Here is a 7,286-nt window from a genome sequence, read left to right on the forward strand (position 1 = left end):
CGTCCCTCAAATGATCCTTCTTAAATGACTCCTCTGATGCTTAAATGTTTTGGTTAACGATTCATTTTCATAAGTGTTTAGTTTAGAACTTAGTGTGGTCAACTCAAGGTGCTACAGCCATAAACAAGGAAAGCAAGATAGACATTCGACAACAGATTCAAGAATCACTGTTAAGTACAAAGTGTCACGAGAGGATGGAGTCAAGACCAAGGAAGTCCGGGGAGTCAGGGGACGCGTCCTTGAAGGCTTCTTCCTAAGTTCTAGTAGAAATTATATTTGAAAGAGAGTTTGACGAGAGAGAGAGAGAAAGAGAAAAGAAAAGCACTTCAGGAGAAAAGACTAACGCCTGTGAAGGGCCCGAGGTGGGACCAGCCTGCCAGGTACAAAGCACAGCGAGGGGATCGGTGTGAGCAGGACTCACGGAGTGAAAGAAGGTTCCCGGTCAAGGGTAATGAGGGAGGCTCCAGACAGAGCCCCCAGGGCGTTATTCCTTTATAAATGAAGGTCAGTGGAAACCACGGAACCTTTAAAGCAAGGGAAAGAGGAGAACAGGAAGCGGGGAGGACCACTGAGGAGTCCGCATCAGAGGTCTGGTGAGACATGACAAGAGCCTGGATCTCAGCAGATGCAGAAGATGGAAGAGAGTGGAAGTAATTACCTGGTGGAGGGTATAGCTCAAGCGGTAGAGCGCATGCTCAGTGTGCACAAGGTCGTGGGTTCAATCCCCAGTTCCTCCTCTAAAAATAAACAAACAAATAAATTGATTACCTCCCACCAAAAAAATTTTTAAAAAAGAAGTAATTGGAAGGTAAGAACCAGTACAATTGTGTGCTTGACTGTATATAGAAGCTGAGGACAAGGAGATGTTGCCGAGTCTCGTTCTGCTTGCTGCACTGGGAGACGAGGTGTTGGGCAAGGAATAGTGACTTTATTCGGAAAGCCGGCAGATGGAGAGGACGGCAGAGTAATGTCTTGGAGAGCCATCCTGCTCCAGTCAGAATACAGGCTCCTTTTATACAAAAAACAAGGGACGGGGTGTGGTTGGTTGTTGCAAACTTCTTGCTACAGGAATTCTTTGTTCTTGCAGCCGTCCATGTGGGCCAGGTCATGGTGTCCCTGTAAACCTCCAACAAAACAAAGGTTATTCTCTATTTTGCAACTTGCCATCTCTGCATAAGTGCAGAAGTGCTGACATCCTTACAGGTCAGAGCCCCTAGAGTAGGCTCTCCTGTCTATTTCAAGCTAAAGGAACATTGTTTCACAAAAGGTGCAGGGCTGGCAAGACTGAGCCTAGAAAACAGGGCACAGTGGTCAAGACTAAAGGAACAGACCACTATGGAGTCAGATTTGTTCTCCTCTATTGCACAGATACAGCAAGAAAAATTCTTAGCACTCTGGTTGGCTCAGCTGGATAGGTGATGGTGCCTCTCACCTGGGCAGAACTTTCTGGGAATTCCAGGGCTTTCATTCTAGAAGGTTCTGAGTTGGCACTCTGATCATCCCCTCTGCTTTGCCATGTAGTAATTGGGGACAAGACACATCATGAGAAAACCAAAAAATATATCACTTAGGGTAAATAAAAGCAATATTTTCATGGGCCAGGAATGGAGCAGAAGCACAAGATGAAGACAGGAGCTAAAGGTTCACCTCTCCTAACCTCAGATCTAAAAAAAGATAGAGGTGCTTCTTTGGGGCAGAAGAGACCAAGTGCCCTGGAGTTTAGAAAGGTGATTGGATCCAGGCTCTTTGTTTGAAAGGACAGGAAGGGAACCTCCCTTTGGCACAAGCAAGTTATTATAAAACACACACACACACACACACACACACACACACACAGTTGACTATCTGGTTTCTAGCAAGTGAAATGAAAATCTACATGCTTATGTGAGCGAAAAATACTGCAAACCATATCAGTAAACAAAGAACACTGAAACTATCAAGTCATCAGTGGCTGTCACCACCCCCGCAGTGAGGACAAGCCTGCAGCCCGGCCTCTGCAGCCACTCACAGCGGTGCACCCTGAGGGGACTCAGAACAAGAAAGGACAGGACACTGGCCCTAGATAGCGAGGTGCTTGTCAAAGGAATGAATTCAACGAGCCCAAATATTTGCTTCCTCCCATACATAGAAAAGCGCTAAATTATTTAACTTGAGATGCCTGTTTTTTTTGGTTAACAAGCAATCTTTTATTGTCCCAACTACCTGGTCTTTGTTGTGAAGCTCCTATATGTCCTGGCTCCTCCCCTACCTCTTTGGAACAGTCCCTCAGAGCCATCTGAGAGGCTGTCATCTCGGCTCGAGTCCTCCCACCAAATAAAACATAACTCTCAACTTTGAGGCTGTGCATTTATTTCAGTCAACACTTATTTATATCAAATGTTTACAGACAAATGCTTTATAGGTGTCGACTACAAACACCACCTGCCATATCAGCAAACAAGAGATATTGCAGCCATCAAGCTGTCAGCCTGCATCCACCCCCAGTGGTGCACCCTGAGGGGACTCAGAACAGGAAAGCAAGGGGTACTGGCTTGGTCTTTGTTGACCTCTTCAGAGCCATTCCTTAGAACTTTCCAAGAGGCCATCTCCTGGGCTTAAAGTCCTCAAAATGTCTGCCAAATAAAACATAATTTTCAACTTTTAGATTGTGCTTTTTTTTTTCAGTCAACATAGGTAATTATCCCAAAGTAAAAATAATACTAATGGCCCTCAACTGATAAACAAACAAAAGTGAGTCATTCACATAATGGAATACTACTCAGCAATGAAAAAGAATAAGATATGGATACATGCTGCAACGTCTGTACAATTAAAATGCTTGAAGCTAAGTGAAGAATCCAGATTCAAAACACAACATATTTTATGATTCCATTTATATGTCATTTTGGAAAAAAACAGAACTATAAGGGTGGAGAACAGATCAGTGGTTCCCATGGGTTGAATAGGTGGAAGATTTGACTACAAAAGAGCACCAAATGTTGATGAAAGAACAGGCAAATAGATCAATGAAACAGAATAAGAATCCAGAAATATACCCACATAAATATAGTAAACTGTACAAAGGCAATCCATGGTGAAAAAACTCTTTTCAAACAATGTTGGAACAACTGGATGTTCTTATGCAAAAAAAAAAAGAATTAAATGAATCTAGACCCAGACCTTACCCCCTTCATAAAATTAACTATAAATAGATCACAAATCTAAATGTAAAACATAAAACTTTAAAATTCCTAGAAGGCAATATATTAGGAAGCCTAGATGACCAAGGTTTTGGCAATGACTTCTTAGGCACAACACCAAAGGCACATCCATAAAAGAAAGAATCAAGAAGCTGGATTTCACTGAAATAATAAAAATTCAGCTCTACGAAAGACACCATCAAGAGTATGAAAAGCAAGCCCCAGACTGGGAGTGCATTCTAACACATATATCACTCTGGCGGAGGCTGCTCGTAATGGGAGAGGCTCTGCATGTGTGGAGGGAGAGGGTAGATGGGAAATTTCTGTGCCTTCTGCTCAATTTTTCTGTGACTATAAAACTTCTCTAAAAGAAGTTTAATTTTGAAAAACAGACAGCAGAAAAAATGTGCATGTGAGGGGGTATGCCTAAGCTGTTCTGTATTTTGATTGCAGTATTGATTGTAAGATTCCATGCATTTGTCAAAACCAGGAACTGCACACCAAAACCAGTAAATTTTGCTATGTGTTAATTTAAAAATAAATAAAAATGAAACTTCAGTTTAATGGCTCTCAGGATGATGCACAGAAAGGCACAGATAAAGACTCTATATCAGAAACAGAGCCAAGACACCCACAGGCTTTGAGGCTGGATGCGCAAGCCTTTAATACCATCACCAAACGGGAAACCACACCTGCGCTTGTGAGACCTGGTCCTACAAAGCAAGTAGAGGGTGTTGCAAAACCACTAAAAGAGATGAGCATAGGGCAGAGAGAAGACTAGAGGGAAAAAAAAAATCTCCATGAAAAGGATACGTATAACTCAAAATTTTAAACACAGGAAAAAATTATCATCAAATAAGTAAAAAAAAAAAAAGATAAAAGAAAAAAACTGAAAAACAACAAACAAGCAAAACCTACTAGAAGGGTCATTTCTCCATAAAAAATTAAATGATGAGATAGTCAGATAAAGAATTTAAAATAATTATGTCTCAGATGTTTAAGGATGTAATGAAAGGCATACTTTTCATTACTTTGGATGTCAGAATCATGAAAAAATGGGCAGAAATAAAACAAATACATGCGGATATAATGTGTAACATGTCCATAAAAAGGAAATAACTAGAAAATCTTGTTTGAGCAAATATTGTCATTAATATAAAACACTGTATTAGGAATTCAAGCTCAAAATAGGTCACAACCACAATAACATTTAGACAGTTGGGAAAAAAATTGAAAAATGTATCCACAAAATGCAGCCCAGAGAAACAAAGAAATACAACTAGACTAAGATACTATAACAAGAAAAACAATAGATCCATTGAAGTCACAATTTTAGATGCAAAATCCTAAGCAAAATATTATCCAATTGAAACCACTATGATACAGAGAGCATCATGTATCATGATCAATTTGGGTTTATCTCAGAAATACACACTGATAGATGAAAAAAGAATAACCACATAATTATCTCAGTAGATTCCATAAAATACTACATAAAATTAAATATAAATGCATGTTAAAAGTTTCCAGCAAAAACGAATATAGGCATGTTCATGTATGGCTGAAGCAATGTGCTGCACACCAGAAATTGACACAACATTGTAACCAGAAAAAAGAAGTGAAAAAAATGGTTCCAGCAAACTAGAAAAAGAAACGAATGCCCTAACAGAAAAAGTGTGTATGCGTGTGTTACAGCAAGCATCATATAGACAGGAAATGTTATAAGAATGAAGGGGGAGTGAGATGATACACCCACTTTCAACAACACAGATTTTTACCTTGTTTTGGTGAACCTAGCTAGTGCAACTGAAACAAAAAAGGCTTAAAGTTTGGAAACGAGTAATCAAAATCTCATTACTGTATGTGACATGAGGTTTCTATGAAAAAAAATTAAAGAAACTACAAAATAAATTCTAGAATTATGGAGGAGTTTAGCTAGATAGCTGGATAATAAGATAACCAAAGCCAGTTGCATTTCTATACATCCAAAAATATAACTAAAAAAGAAAAGATAGTATCATAAAATAACACCAAATAACCAGGAATGAATCTAACAAAGACAAGAAACAATTGTAGCAAGGAAGTTATACTCTTTTATTTGCTTTGAGTTATTAAAGAAGTGGAGAGATACTGTATTCAAAGAAGGGAAGAGCAATATTGTAAAGCTGGCGATTATTTCTCTCATTTATCTATAGATATAATAAACCCAAGTTTAAAAAATACATATGGAAAAGTAAAGAGTGAAGAATAATCAAGACTCTTCAAGAGTGAGGAGAGGGGACTGGTCCTACCAGACATTAAGTCTTACTATAAACCTCTAAGAGTTAAGTCCGTAAAGGCCTGGCATAGGCAGAAAAAATTGACAAAATGAATTTTAAAAACAGCTTCAAAATCACTCATGTACATATGACAAAGGTGGAAAGGTGGCCTGGCATCCCAGTGGACATATGTAGGAATATTTACTAGAGGTTTTAAAAATTGACCATACTTGTGGGGAAAAAAATGCTATTAGATTTCCCATCTTACATCATATATAATAAATCAACTCTAAACGCCTCTGTATGTGTGTGTGTGTATTTAAAAATGCACTTTGAAATATCTTATGTCAAAGAGGAAATCATTGCAATGAAACCTGTAAAATATTTAAAACTGAATAATAATTCAAGCTGATGTAACCAAACTTGGAAATTACAACCAACATAGGACTAGAGGTATGTTTAACACTAGAGGCAATAGTTTAAGAAAAAAAGGAAAGAGAAGGAATAATAAAGATCAGAGCAGCAAATTAAATAAATTAAGAGAAAAAATAATACAATTAAAAGCAATTTCTAGCCAAATCTCCAGTAAGACTGATTGAAAAAATAAATGGGGGAAGGGGTTTAAAAAGAAAGAGAGAATGGGAAAGAGACAGAGAGAGAAAGAGAAGGCATACATTTACAATATTAGAATTTTAAAAGGGAATAAAATAGACATAATAAGAATTTTTAAATCATCAGAGTAATATGAAAAAACATGTTAATTATACATAACTAGTTTTCCAAAATAATATATAAATTACCAAAGTACTTCAATAAAAACTCAGTTGAAAGATGTAAATTATAATAAAACTTTCAAAAAGAAACTAGGTCCAGATGAATACACAGCCAAGTTTTCACAAACTCTTGAAAAATATATTTGATCTTCAGAATTTCTCAAACACGAGGAAACGTGACTAAGTTGAAATATGACTAAATCATTTTTCAAGGCTAATTTAACCTTAATCCTAAAACTAGGCAAAGGTAAGTATATACGAGAAAAGATAATTACAGGCCAATCATATTGATGAGCATATTGACAGATTCTCAAATAAAACGTTAGCCAACTGATTTCAGCATCACGTCATGTATTGTTTATCTTAGGAATGCAGTGCTCATTAACACAGAACATTTACTAAAGTCATCCCAGTGTAATCCAGAGTATTAATAATTAAAAGAAGAAATGAAAAATAGGATCTTCTTATCATACTTTTTTTTCATAGTAGAGCCAGAAAAGCAGGTGGTTAAATTTTAGATTTGTTCATAATAAAACTTCTAGCCAACAAAAATAGCAGGAAACTTCTGAACTTCATAAACAGTACTCTGTTTGTTTTCTAAAGGTGTTGTAACAAATTATGGCAAACAATGGTTTAAAAACCATACACTAGGAATTTGACACAACATTGTAAAATGACTATAACTCAATAAAAAATGTTAAAAAAAAAGATACACTAATATTACCTTATAGTTATGTATGTTAGAAACTTGACACCAATGTCTCTGGGTAAAATCAAGAAGTCAGTAGGGTTTCATTCCTTCTGGAGATTCTAGGCAAGAATCTATCTCCTTGCCTTTTCAAGTTCTAGACTCTGCCCACATTCCTTGGCTTGTGGCCTCTCCCTCCATCTTTAAAGCCAGTAATGGCTGGTTGAGAGGGACTCAGCTCCATCACTCTGACCTCTTCTACCTTCCTCTTCAACTGTTAAGGACCTTTGTAATTACATTGAACCCATTTGGTTATTCTAGGATAATCTTCCCATTTTAAAGTCAGTTAAAATTAGCAATCTTAATTCTGTTTGAAATTTTAATTCCC

General features: G+C 37.3%; 1 long non-coding RNA gene across 1 annotated transcript in view; it reads right to left on the reverse strand.

The window, feature by feature from the left end:
* LOC140688846 (uncharacterized) overlaps window positions 1-7,005 on the reverse strand; it is a 29,701-nt gene extending 22,696 nt beyond the window's left edge. Inside the window, exon 1 of the long non-coding RNA XR_012063690.1 lies at window positions 6,935-7,005. This is a non-coding gene — a long non-coding RNA (uncharacterized lncRNA). The remainder of the gene's footprint in view (window positions 1-6,934) is intronic.
* Between the last annotated feature and the right edge of the window lie 281 nt (window positions 7,006-7,286).

Source organism: Vicugna pacos, chromosome 24 (assembly GCF_048564905.1).
Source record: "Vicugna pacos chromosome 24, VicPac4, whole genome shotgun sequence".
Classification (NCBI taxonomy): domain Eukaryota; kingdom Metazoa; phylum Chordata; class Mammalia; order Artiodactyla; family Camelidae; genus Vicugna; species Vicugna pacos.